We start from the raw sequence: 6,970 nt of genomic DNA, 5'->3' as shown, positions 1-6,970 counted from the left end.
CTGGGGATCGGGCCCAAAACCCGGGCATGTGCCCTTACCGGGAATCGAACCCCGATCTCCTGGATCATAGGTCGATGCTCAACTGCTGGGACATGCCAGCCGGGCTTCTTTCACCTTTTAGAGCCTTTTTTTTTCTTTTCCCTGTTATTTCTCACTGTTAGGACTTGGCTTTTAAGGACAAAACTCCTGATAAAAGTCGTCTTTCTTCTGCCCATCTCTAATAGGCATGTCTTTAAAACAATCTGAGAGGCAGAAACTAGGAATGATCAGAAGTTAGATTTTAGCTCCCAGGTCTTACAGAAAAAGATGAGACTGTGGAATATTTAATACCTGAAATATCACTACATTGTTTTCCATCTCTTAATGTATTTCATCACATCTGAAATGTACACTTTTTCACATTTTAACGTCTCTGAAATTGTGATGCTTCTTTCAGTTGATGGTGTTTTAAAATTTGAGAGACATTGAAATGTACATTGGCCTAAATTTTAAAATATAATTGCACAATATTTACTGCCTCTGAATAATAGTTAAGATTATGAAATATATTCCTGGATTATATAACTGGGAATATTGACTAACAACTTCCCCACCCGCCTCCTACAAACCCAAAACATACTATATGCAGCTGTCCCTTCCATATCTCTGGTTACTGCTTCAGCCCTCTTAATTATAATCGTAATTGTGAGAGTCATAATAATAGCTATTATTTATGGAGCACTTACTTTGTTTGTCAGACACTGTCCTAAGTGCTTTATGTGCATAAACTCAATTATCACAAATAGGACCCATTGTTCCCATTGTACAGAATAGGAACCAGAAGCCCATACAGAATTAAATAATTTGTTCAAGTTCAATGGCTGGGGAAGCTAGGATTTAAACCAATGCTCTTAACCCCCCTACTTTCTGTCTCCCATACTATTCTTTTTTTTTTTTTTTTTTTTTAATAAATTTTTAAATTGATTTTTAGAGAGAGAGGGAGCAAGAGGCAGAGAAAAACACACCCTACTGGGGGATCGAGCTTGCAACCCTGACATGTGCCCTGACCCGGAATCAAACCGTGACCTCTTGGTTCATAGGTTGATGCTCAACTACTGAGCCATGCCAGCCGGGTAACTTTTTTATTCTTATTGCCAGTTTTTAACATTTCTGAACATAAAGATACTAATTGTTGATCTTTAGTAATGGAGAAATACTTTCTTCTTGTATTTTTATTCAAAGTATTAAATACAAAAGCAACTCTATAATCTATTGTAACTAGTGAGGACGGGAAAAACAACATTTTCAAGGAGAAAGAGAAGCATATTCTTAGAAAAGATTCTGGATATGGTAACAAGAATAGCTTCCTGGTCTTTGCTGTGCAACCAAATTTCTTGGAAATACCTAACTCAAGCCCTCTCTCTCCTGCTTTTTTCCTGGGAACTTGTGTAACTGCATTATATCCTATCTCATTAGCTGGGTGATAGTTGCCTACTAAACTTTGGAGATATGTGAATAGTGTTAATTTTTAAGAATCCTGCCCAGCTGGGCATGGCTCACTGGTTGAGCATCGACCTAGGATCCAGGAGATCGAGGTTAGATTCCTGGTCAGGGTACATGCCCAGGTTGCAGGCTTGATCCCCTGTGGGGGGCGTGCAGGAGGCAGCCGATCAATGACAACTCTCTCATCATTGATGTTTTCATCTCTCTTCCTCTCCTTTCCTCTCTCTGAAATCAATAAAGATATATTTTAAAAAAAGAAAAAAAGAATCCTGTTACTTTTAGATGTTCTGCAAAAACAGGTAAAACTGTATTTCTTCTTTTTTACCCCATTAAAGAAAAGAACTATAATGCATGGCTGTATAATAGAATGTGTTTATATATATGCATATACATGTATATGTGTTTATATCTCTATGTAATAATAAATATTAATATTAGGATCCTACTCATATATGTTGGCAAGCCACTTGAATTTTTCTAACTAAGAGAATTAGTCATAACTTTTTCCCCCACTCTTAACATTTTAGTGTAATAAAAAATTGGGTTTGAGTGATTGTACTCAGAGATGCTGTCTATTGTGCAAGAACCAGAGATCTGACAAGGGTGCTAATTAGAGCTCCACTATAGTCCTTTTATAGACAGTGGTAAACTCAGGCCACTGGTTATGAAAACAGTGAAAGGAAGGGAAGAGAAGTGTTCAGGAGGAAGCAAGGAGGAAACTGCCAATGATGGCAATCTTTGTTCTGAAGTCAGTGTGGTGCCCAGTTGAAGCTCATTTTCATTGAGAACTAATGCCTATTTCCAAGTTTCAGAACTGAATGAATAACTTGTGTGTTTTTGTTAACCTGGGAGATTTGCTTTAATCACATTGTGGGCACTGGGAAGGTAGAAAAAAGGAATAGAAAATTAAAGATATTCACATAACCCCCACTTTCAGTGGGCAGCTGTCATCATATAATGTCATGAAAGCTCTCTGATGAGCTGGCAGGGGTGGGAAAGGTGCTTCTCCTACAGTCTTGATGGTGACTCATTTCTGTAAACTTAAGGAAAACTGTATTGGCAATGGCAGGTACCACTGATGCACTAAAAGCCCTTCTTTCAGAATTTTCATTCCCACGTACCTTTTATTAATTGTCCATTTCTAGCCAAGATTCCTGGGTCCCACTGCAATTTATACTTTTTCATCTGGAAAAGGATTTTTAATTCCTTGTTTTGGGTCTCAAAGCCAGTTCCTTACAGTTAGTTCCTACAAATGTTATTGTGACTCATAAAAAAATAGACTTTGTGACTTTTCCTGCTGACCACAGCTCCTCTGACTAGTGGCCCTGAGTCCTCTTTTGCTATGACTTCCGACAGCTATTGCCAGTCATCGGCCTCCTAGTCCTTCGGGGGTCTGGGTGGTGTCACCATGCACTTCCAAGCCAGAGGAGCCCACCTTGTGCCCAGCATCCACAGGGGGTCAGGCTGCTGTGGCGGCGTGTTGATGTCTTCCCCCCACTTCATGTCCTCTCCTCCTCTGGGGCCTAAGGAGGTGGCTATGTGGGTGCCCTGGACAGGTCTGATGGTCTTCTGGGGGGCAATGAGAAGGTGACCATGTAGAATCTTAACGACCTCCTGGCCTCCTACTTGGAGAAGGTGCACACTCTGGAGGCGGCCAACCGTGGCCTGGAGGTGAAGATGTGTGATTGGTACCAGAAGCAGGGGCCCGGGCCCGCCCACGACTACAGCCACTACCAGACCATCAAGGAGCTGCGGGACAAGATTCTTGGTGCCACCATTGAAAACTCGAAGGTTGTCCTGCAGATGACTTCCCAATGAAGTTTGAGATGAAGCAGGCCCTGCGCCTCGGTGTGGAGGTGGACATCAGTGGCCTGCATAAGGAGCTGGAGGAGCTGACCCTGGCCAGAGCCTATCTGGAGGTGCAGATTGAAAACCTGAAGGAAGAGCTGGCCTACCTGAAGAACCACGAGGAGGAAATCAGTGCTCTGAGGGGCCAGGTGGATGGCCAGGCCTGTGTGCAGGTGGATTCAGCTCTGGGCATTGACCTAGCCAAGATCCTGAATGATGTGAGAAGGCAATATGAGGTCATGGCTGAGAAGAACTGGAAGGATGCTGAAGCCTGGTTCACCAGCCAGACTGAGGAGCTGAACCTGGAGGTTGCTGGCCACTCAGAGCAACTGCAGATTAGCAAGATGGAGGCCACTGACCTGCGTTGCACCTCTGCACCCTCCGGGGTCTGGAGATTGAACTGCAGTCTCAGCTCAGCGTGAAAGCTGCCCTGAAAGGCACACTGGTGGAAACAGAAGCTCGGTTTGGAGCCCAGCTGGCACAGATCCAGTTGCTGATCAGCATTATCAAAGCCCAGCTGAGTGACATTCGTGCTGACTCTGAGTGTGAGAACCTCTCCCAGCAACTCATGGACATCAAGACACGACTGGAGCAGGAGGTCACCACCTACCACAGCCTGCTCAAGGGCCAGGATGCCTACTACGAACAACCTGCCCACCACCGAGACTGCCTGAGTTCAGAGCCTCCTGGACTTCCTCCTTTCAGCAGAGGGATGCATACTCCTGGGTAGGGGCATGGGAGGGGAGGGTCCCTTACCTCTGGCTCTTCCTCTGACCTGTCAGTAAAATTTTATGGCCTGAGTGGGGGGAGGCTTTGTTAGGGACTTTTAATAGTTTATATTTGCTTATTTTCTTTTGTCCAAAATTATCCCCCCCTAGAATAGAGTAAGAAAATAATTTCTACCATGCACCAAGGTTGTGGGTTTGATCCCCAGTCAGGGCACACACAAGAATCAACCAATGAGTGCGTAAATAAGCGAAACAACAAATCAATGTTTATCCCTCCCTCTCTCTAAAATCAGTTAATAAAATTAAAAACAAAGAATTTTCCTTTATTAATTTTAATTTTTTCCTAATATTTTCTCTTTGCTCATGTGTTAAGTGATACCACTTTTTATTGCAGACCTGAAAGGCTTGACTGATATGAAATTTTAGTCACTTGAAACCTTATTTTCAGTGTTTAAAAAGTGCTGCAATTATCTGCTTCACATCTTTACTTAACTGCACCTTCTCACAGAGGCCCTTTCCTGGCCACTTTATTTGAAATTGGAAGCCCCACTTGCATCCTCCTTTGTTTTATTTTTCATCACAGTAGTTACCACTATATAACTCTGTGTTTTTTAATCTTATTTTCTGTCCCCCACCCCCATCCCAGTACACTAAACCCCATGAAAGGAGAGGCTTTGTCTGCCGCATTCTCTTTTTCAAAGGAAGGGCACAGTCAGGATTCCCAGTGTGGAGACTGCCAGGCTTAGGCCTCACGACTCTCGGCCTGAGGACTCGGTCTCGGCAGCTGGTCTCTGAGACAGGGAAGAAGGTGATTGGGGTGGGTGGTGAAAGTGCACATTTCACAGACCTTAGAAGTAGGTGCCAGGCCTGGGCCCTTTGCACCAGTGGCCATGGCAACTGGGACACTGTGGGCTGCTATCTTGACAGGAACAGGTGGAGGCAGAGCGTGGGATCAAACTTATTTAAGACTAGAGAAAGGAGTTGGCATGAGGCCTTCAGTTTACCAGGTTGAAAGCTGTATATACAGAGAATCTTTCTTCCTCGCCTCTTGTAGTAATTTGTTGAATCACTTTAACATGAAGATGAACCTGCGTGTTAGGTAGCATCATGAGAGCAGGACTATACTTGTCTTGTTACCCACTATTTCTTCAGCACCTAGAAGAATCCCTGGTTCATATTAGGTGCTTGTGAAATTGTAGTTGAGTGAGCGAATGAAATCCTTTGTTGAGTGCTAAATTTTCAAAGTGTGTGCTTTGTGCCAGTTCAATACCTAATTTAAATACACTTAATCAGTTGTTCTCAGCCTGGGAATTTTTGACTCTCAAGGGACATTTGGCGATGTCTGGAACTACTGGTATTTAGGAGGAGAGGTTTGGGTGCTGCTAAACATCCTGCAATGCACTGGACAGCCCCGCAACAAAGAATTATCCAGCTCAAAATGTCAATAGTGGCAACCTGAGAAATCCTACACTAGCCAAATATCTTGTTGATGGTCACCTTAACCATCATAACTAGTGTCAATAGTTAAAGAAAATCTTTTGTTTATCAACCAGTTTCATTTGTAGAGAACTTTAAAACCGTTTATCTACACTGTTTCTTTTGACTTCACAAAGACATAAGAGGTGGGCCAATGGAAACCACAGGAGAAAAAAGAAGCCTGGTTGTCATTTAATGGCCAGAATGCTTTTTCTATTATGTTATACTATATCCCTCATCTGGTACATGGAGTCACAACTGAAAAATATTTTGGTTGAAATTTCTGGGAAATTATACACTATCTTGCTATCTACAGTGCTGAATAATAAACCTTTTTAATATCAAGGATATAATTGTAAATGTTCATTTCTGAAATGTTGGGTGGTGTCATATTTTTTTTTCTATTAGTCATGCCAGATTGTTAGACAATTCCTGTTAATATCTAAAAGCTACACACTCTTGTAGCTATTTCCCTCCAGAACCACTCTCATTCCTCTCCTAATCTGTGGCTTTTTATCTGCTGTGAGCAATGGAAAAACTAAAAGCAAGATTAAAGAATTTGCTGAGTGAAGGTTAACATGAGTAAAGCACAGAGTTTTCAACATTATTTTAAGAGCAGATACTTTTTTCTTTTCCCACTTGGGCTGATGTCCTAATGGTTACTACTGTTATCCCAAACCCAACCTATGTAAGTGCAGTGTTATCAGATGTTATGCATTTCCAAGCCATTTCTATAAAGCAAATGAGAATTTAATGTTTTCCAAGATTAGAAGAAATGTCTCAAGGACCATTACTGCATGTTCCTACTTGCATCACTGGTGAGCAATAACATCCTGAAAAAATCATTTTCACAATGGAAAATGTAATATGTAGATGATACAGTCAGATGATCAGTAGAATTATGTGTCTAGAAAAGATGTTCCACTTTTGCTGAAAATGAAGAGACACTGGTGAAACGCAAAACATCCAAAAGGCTAACAGGGAATTCAGATAACATGTTAATATAAGTTCACTTTGCCATGGATAGACCAAGGGGGTATCATGCTAAGTGAAACAAGCCAGTCAGAGAAAGACAAATACCATATAATTTCACTTATATGTGGATTCTAAAGAACAATATAAATGAACAGACAGAACAGAAACAGACTCATAGATACAGAGAACAGACTGACAGCTGTCAGAGGGGAGGAATTTGGGGGCTGGGTGAAAAAGGTGAAGGGATTGAGAAATGCAGAGTCCTAGTTACAGAATAGTCTTGGGTATGTAAAGTACAGCATAAGGAATATAGTCAATAATATTGTAATAACTGTGTATGGTGCCAGGTGGGTACTGGAAATACCAGAGGGAATGTTTTGTAAAGTATGTGATTGACCACTATGCTGTACACCTGAAACTAATACAAAGCAATATTGAATGTAAACTGTAATTGCAAAATT

General features: G+C 41.8%; 1 pseudogene; it reads left to right on the top strand.

Annotated features, from left to right (window-relative positions):
• Positions 1 to 2,773: 2,773 nt before the first annotated feature.
• LOC107528350 (keratin, type I cytoskeletal 19 pseudogene) lies at positions 2,774 to 4,004 on the top strand (annotated as a pseudogene).
• Positions 4,005 to 6,970: the final 2,966 nt, after the last annotated feature.

This window comes from Miniopterus natalensis, chromosome 2 (assembly GCF_054644295.1).
Source record: "Miniopterus natalensis isolate mMinNat1 chromosome 2, mMinNat1.hap1, whole genome shotgun sequence".
Classification (NCBI taxonomy): domain Eukaryota; kingdom Metazoa; phylum Chordata; class Mammalia; order Chiroptera; family Miniopteridae; genus Miniopterus; species Miniopterus natalensis.
This window is presented reverse-complemented; position numbering and strand designations above follow the sequence as displayed.